Here is a 7,379-nt window from a genome sequence, read left to right as displayed (position 1 = left end):
TTCTTCTATGGAGGCAGGCGATGAGGCAGGGGCTCTTCCTGAGTAGGATGGTGGATCTCCTCCTGCAGGGGCTGAAGGCAGGCCCTGTGTTTCACTCAGCTGTCTGGCTAATAGGAACAAGGTCAAGATTCCTAATACAGCTCTTGGGTAGCAAATGGTAAGACGGGCAGGATTGTTCCAAGGAAGGGATTTTAGATAGGGCCTGTGCATTGCATCCTCTGTATCAGTCAGCTATCGTCACAATGATGCTGCAAAACACGTTGGCCCAGCACTCGATAGTGTTTCTCTTTCCAGCCTTTGCGCTCATGCTCAGGGTCTGTGGTTTTTCTGCAGTTCAGCTGATGGAGAACAGGTTACTTGGGAGGCTCTGCTTCGGGCTGTGGGTCCGCTGGGCAGGGCTCCTGGCTTCAGGTTGGGTTCAGGATGGCTCCAGGCATCATGCTGGGGTCCAGGCTGAAGAAGGGGGCTACCCAAGGCATGTTCTCAGGAGAGATCACTGGATGCAAAAGGCAGGCCTTGCGAGCCCATTTATGGCCTGTGTTCATGTCATGTTCATTAACATTCAAATGACCAAAGAAAGTCCCATGGCCAAAGCCAACATCAATAAGGCAGGGATGTCTTCCACCCACAGTGGGGAAGGGCAGGGAGTGAATGTATGTGGAACAATAATCCAACTCTTACAGCATCCTTAAGACCAGGGTGTGGTTATCTTAGGGTCAGAGACCGGTGTTCTGGAAGGCCACTATTTATATTGCCTGCTACTATTTCCTTTCTGTTCTCCCTTAGTAGTTAAATTCTTTTTGAAAATGTCAGATGGCCTCAGCTGTGCTGTGCAGAACCAAAGGGAAGCAGTCTTGTTCCCCCTGGAGCCTGAGTTTTAAATGGAAACTGATGTTCCCTGGGGTGAGAATCCCAAGTGGGGGATGAGACTCAGGGGCACGGTTTCTAGGAGTCCGTGTTTGGCAGCCCCTCCCCCGGCGTAGATTCTCCTTTCAGAACTCTCCTCTGCTCACTCCTTGGAGGGTTCTGGGCTTGATCTCATAAGAAAGCAGTTTCCCTGCGGTTGCAGGATATGTCAGACCGCAGCCGAGCAGACACTGTGCTATCCATCCTCAGCCACGATGCCTCCAGTGGACTCGCCATCAGCAAGACAAGACACCACACGCGTTGGCAGTAGCTCTGGCCAGCGAGGCCGGGCTCCCCCGCCAGGCTTCAGGCACGTCTCCGTGTCCAACCGAGGCGAGCGAACATCACCAGCGCTCTGATTTTAGAGACCAACGCTTCGGAAAGTTACACACATTCCCACGGGGCTCTGAGAGAGAACGCTGAAGGGCATCGGGCTCTGCCACTAAAAATCAAAAGCCTGTCAGTCTCCATGTCACAGGCTACCCAGACCCTCTCCCCGTTCTCACTCATGGCCAGTAGTTCCCATGAGCAAGGGTCCTCCTCCGACTTGAATGGGCTGGAATCGCTTGGGGGTCTGGATAAAATGCAGATGCGGACTCGGTGGTCCTGAGAGGCTGCATTTCTGATGCGCTCCCAGGGGATGCTGACGCTGCAGAGGAAGGATCAGCAGTGCCTTCGCTCTCGGAAGGAGGGGCAAAGAAATGTTTCTGGGTGTTGCAAAGCCAGGCCACGCTTTGCAAGACATAGTGGCTATTCCCCGGCATTGCTGAGATGATGACCCACTGCCTGCGGGTCTCAGGTGCCACTGCCCTGACCCGGAAGCGTCTGTCCCAGGCTCCAGGGCCAGGGCAGTGGCACCTGAGACCCACGGGCAGTGGGTCATGCTCTTGCCCTCCGCAGGGCTTGAAACTTGGCCACAATCTCACAGAAGACCGAGCACCTGAGCTCCACCAGGCTGGTCACGTGCTGAAGACAGATTATCAGGGAGCTTCAAAGAACAGGGAGCTACCACCACAGGACCCTGCACGCAGGAGAGCAGGGAGAGCAATCAAAGGACCATGTGGAAGCATAGCCACAGGGAAGCCAAAGAACCAGGCCAGTTGCGAATACTGGTCCTGGAGCAGTGACAGGTGGGTGTCCTCCCCCGTCTAAACTCACCCTGCAGCCCTCATGGACAAGGAACTGTGTCACCTAACCTTCAGGCTCTGTGAGCCAGGTAAGAGGACTGCTATCGGTCACAAAGACCAAACGCTGGGCAATGTCCACAGAGCAAGTATCAACCAGCACACGGTGAGCTGTTTCACTCTCACCCAGGACTTTTCAACCTCAGCACGAGCAACACTTTGGGATCCGGCAGTTCCTTGTGGTGGGAGCTGTTGGGAGCCTTCTAGAAAGTTTAGTGCATCAGCAGCTTCTATCCACTAGGTGCCAGTAACACCCCAAAGCCCTCCGCACGAGCTGTGCCAATCAAAAATGTTCTCAGGCATGGCCAGGTGTCTCCTGGGCTCCCAAATCGCCTGGGCTGAGAACCACTGATCTAGCCTCTGGTCTTAAGCTTCAGAAGGACTGAGCGCTTACAACCCTATTTCCTGAGATCAGAGCTTGCTGTGCAATCCAGGTTCCTCTGCTAAAAACCCAGCACTTGTGTTATTTATTTTGGCTGGGAAGCTAAAAGCCATTATGTACATAAAACATTGCCCCAAGCACTGAACAGGGGTGTACGGCGTGGTGGTGAATGACACATTCCCCAAGGCAAGAACCCAGCTCTCGGATGCAGCTCCCCATGTATTGTTATTATTGCGACACTGGGCAAGGGGATTTCATCTCTTTGCACCTCAGTCTCTATCTGTAAACTGTGGCTAATCACCGGGACGGCCTCACAGACATCTGAGGATGTACAGTGCAGTCACTCTGCATGTCCAGTGCTCAGCCCAGAGATGATCTGCTGCAGCACTACTCAGCTGGGCGGCATGGACCATGGTCCACCTGTTCATGGCACAATGACACTAAGCCTTCTTTTCCAAATTTTTAAAAAAGGTTTTTAGAGAAAGAGGAAGGCAGAGGGAGAGGGAGAGGGAGAAGGAGAGGGAGAGGGAGAAGAGGAGGAAGAGAGGAAGAGAGAGAGAGAGAGAGAGAGAGAAACATCAATCGGTTGCCTCCCATATGCACCCTGCCCAGGAATGAACCTGCAACCAGGGTCTGTGCCCTGACCAGGAATCAAAACTGAGACTCTTCGGTGCATAGGATGACGCTCAATCATCTGAGCCTCACCGGCCAGGGCTTCTTTTTCAATTTTGTTTCTATAAGTACCTAAAATATTAACTCAAATATCTTGCCACTTAAAATGAAACTGTTTGAGATCTTCTGATTACACATTCCTACACATGGACCTCCATGAGTCGGGACGGGCCAGCTCCTGACGCAGACACTCAGGTCATCACTCAGCTGCCACCGTGGTTTGGGCTTTGGCGGAGCTCTCGATTATCTTAATTCTCGATCACCATGTTTTCTCGCTTGGGCCTATAGCACGCTATTGTACAAAGACAAGAAATCCAAGGCACATGGGTGCTGAAACGCCAAGTTAGAAGGTAGAATATAAAGGTTAATTAGTTCTGCCAATGCAATACCTTCCTACGGTTAATTTATCAACCCAAATCTTATCTTACAGATCCAGAAATATCTCAAGTCAGAATCCAAAAAGTACCGTTATAATTATAGTGAATTTGGCTTTTCATTTATAAGAATAAAGAGACTGCTCACAGCCATCTTGGGTTATTTGTCCCAAAGTGCTTACAAATAGCCTGCTGCCCACCCAGGTGGACACTGTGCCTGCTTCCCCATGTTCCTCTGACCTTGACAATGACCTGAGTGCCCTTTGGGTATCCCACCCCTTCCTGGTAGGGGTAGTTTAATGGGGGCTTTGGGGGAAGCAGACCCTTCCAGAGTTCAGGGGTGGGCACCTAGTGATCTAATTTTACCTGACGGATGGGAGAAGATAGTTGCTGGTGTTCTATGGGGGAAACATACACACTTTCCCCCTGGAGGTAGAAGAGAGAGCTTGGAGTCCAGGAACTGTTTGCCATCATCTACCAATAGCCGGGCACGGCCAACAACATGCTGAGGGCTCAAGACAAGAGAAGGCAGAGCAGAGAGATGAAAACAGAGAAGCCCCTGGCTGTTGAGCAGATGAAGAATCCCCACCCTGCAGCCCTCCCACCTCCAGCAGCACATGCTGAGCTGGCTGGCGTTGGGTTGTGTTACTGGTTACTGCCATAATCTCACGGCTGTACCTTCAGCTTCCTAATTATTTAGAAATAAACTAAAAAAAATTATATAAACTTAATTTGTTGAGATAAGTGCAACCTACAGGAATGACCAACATCATATCATCCAAGTAGAATTTCCTCATTTTTGCTTGTATAATCCATACCTAAATTTCAATTTCCCAAGACTTCTGCTTGGAGGCAAAATCAAGCAATGGACCGATTTTACTCTCTCATCAGAAACAACCAAAACATCCAAAGAAACACTGGAAACAGCAGTTTTTAAGACACCGCACACCAGGCAACGAAAGAGCGTGACCCGTGAGAGGTAGGAGACAAATGGCTGGGTTTCCACAGCTGCCCCACAAGCTGCCTGCAGAGCCGCTGGGCGTGGCACCGGGAGGGTGGGCTCGGAGCAGTCTCTGTGTTGAGGAGGAGCGGAGGGTCCAGGGAGACGAAGGCAACTACGGTTCACAGGGCACGGCACAGACAGAGAACCACTCAGAGACACCCTGGAAGACCTCCGAGGACGCCCCACATTGAGCAGAATACTGGTGAGCACATACATGTCAGGAACCACACAGGAGGCTGGGCAAAAGAACAACCCCAAAAGATCAGACTAGAGGGAACCGAACGCAGGCTTACACACGTATGGTAACTAATTTTTGACAAAGGTGCAAAGGCAATTCAGAGGACGGTCTTTTCCAGAAATGGTGCAAAACCAATTGGATATCCGTATGCAACACAACACAAAACAAAATTTCATCCATACTTCACACCATATTAAAAGATTAACTCAAATGAATCACAGACCTAAATGTAATGTTCATGGCAGCTTATGTGTGAAAACAACCCAACTGTCCACCAGTGAAAATGGATAAACAAATTGTGTATATTGATACAATGTAATTCCACATAGCAGTCAAAAGGAATGAACTCAATATTAATATATGCAACAACATGATTGAATCTCAAAAAATTATTATACTGAGTGAAAGAAGCCAGCCCCCACCCCCCCACCCCCCGCAAAAAAAAAAAAAGATAATACATGATTCCATTTACCAGGAATTCTAGAAAATGAAAACGAACCCACAGTGACAGAAAAGAGACCAGTGGTTGCCCAGGGGTGGGTGTGGCTGGGGAGGGATGTCAGGGATGGGGAAGTGGAAGGGATTACAAAGGATACAGGGAACTCGGCAGGGCAGTGCTCACTTTGATTGTTTCATGGGTGTGTGCACATGTCAGAATAAAAGTTTGCACTTTAAATATGTGCAATTTATTATGCCAATTGCACCTCCATTTAAAAAAGAAAACATTTCATTTTTATTTTCTTATATACAGGGTGGGGCAAAAGTAGGTTTCCAGTTGTGAGTACACAAAACAGAGTTTATTGTTGTGCTATTACTTATTAGTTATTGTATTATTTTCCATATGAACTGTAACCCTACTTTTGCCCCATCCTGTATGTTTCCCAAACCAGTATGCCACTGAAACATTTGTTAACAAATCAATCTTCTCCTGAATAATTATTTTCATTAAACTAAACAGGATGAATCATTTATGAATTGACAAATTACAACTTACCTTTTTCTGTATGTAAGGATTAGAAATGATCTTAAAACAAACTTTAGAGTCTACAATAATGTATAGATCTAGAAGTGTTTGAAAATCATTCTTTTTAAAATCATTATGCAAGAATAACGAGTTTTAAAAAAAATCCCTAAAGAGAGATATGAGAGATTGTCTATTACTGTGTAAAGATAAGTAAAAAAAAAAAAAAAAAAGGAGGGATGCCGATTCAGTTTATTTCTCTTATTTTAGAGGTCTAGACAGGTGAAGTGACTGCCCACAGAGACCCATGTCCCAGCTCCTCCTTGGGGTGGGGTCAAAGGAGCCATGGATGGAAGAGTGATCACCGGTACTGTGCCCACCTGTTCGGTCATCGATTCACTGAAGGGGACGGGGCTGGGAGGAGATGCAGGTTATCCATACAGAGAAATCAGCTGGTTCCGGGGGACAAGCAGCTTTTCTCCATTGTAGGAGGCAGCTTCCACTGGTTTCCCTCTGTATTAGTTCCCGATTGCTGCTGTAACAAGTCATCACAGGCTCAGTGGTCAAAACAATACAAATTCATCCTCCTGTAGTTATGGAGGTTGAAGTCTCCAATGGTTTGGCAGGGCTGCTTTCCTTCTGGAAGTTTGGCGGGGGGGGAGGGGGCGTTGAGGGGTGTCTCCTCGCCCTGTCCACCTGTCAGAGGCTGCCCCTCCTTGGCTGGTGGCCCTGCACCATTCAAACCTCGCTCCCACCGTCACCTCTCCTCTCTCGGACCCTCCTGCCTCTCTTTTTAAGGACCCTGTGATTACACTGAGCCCATCAGGATAACTGAGGCTAACCTCCCCAACTTAAGGCCCTTAGTCCGCAATTTAATCATCTCTGCGCAGTCCCTTTAGCTGCGTGAGGTAACACATTCACGGGATTGGGGACTGGACTGGGCATCTTTGGGGAGTGGGAACACCATTCTACCTACCACACCCTCTGTTTGGACATTTGATATAAACTCTAGGTCCAGGTTTTTCCTAAAAAGTCTATATTTTTTCTCTAATTCCAGGACAAACTTTCCATTTACCCATCCCTCTGTACATTTCCTTCTGAACTAAATGCCTCACTTTCTTGTTTTCCTTCCAACTGTTCCTCCTGCACGTTCCTGTAGAAACACCTGGTTCTAATCCTGTGAATTCTGGGTAATCTAAGTTTTCACGTTTTTGTTTTTCCCTGAAGGAAACAGACGCCTCCCCTCCTTGCCCAGAGCAGCCTGAGGTCATGACAAGCCGACTGACCCCGGGCCAAACCCCATCTCTGTGACTTACCAGCGGGTGACATGCAGACGGCTGGACCCTGCTAAACCTCAGTTTCGTCATCGTGACCTGAAAGGAATAATACCCAGCTTTAAATGAGGTGACGCAGAGAGATGACATATAGAACGGATGAGCTCAGTGATTGGCTCACAGTGAGACTGAAAACGCCTGCACACTACACGGCTGGGAGGTGATTCTAAAGGGCAAGATCCAGGGCCTATTCCGAGAGGAGCAGTCTCACATTGCCTCAGTGACTTCATCAGCCCCCTGTGAGAGGCATCTAGCGGGTGGTTACAAATGGTAGAAAACAGACACAAGCAGGTTCAAATCCCAGCTCCGAGGTTACTAGCCATGT

Source organism: Myotis nattereri, assembly GCF_964212035.1.
Source record: "Myotis nattereri genome assembly, chromosome: 18".
Lineage (NCBI taxonomy): Eukaryota > Metazoa > Chordata > Mammalia > Chiroptera > Vespertilionidae > Myotis > Myotis nattereri.
Note: the sequence above shows the minus strand (reverse complement) of the source record.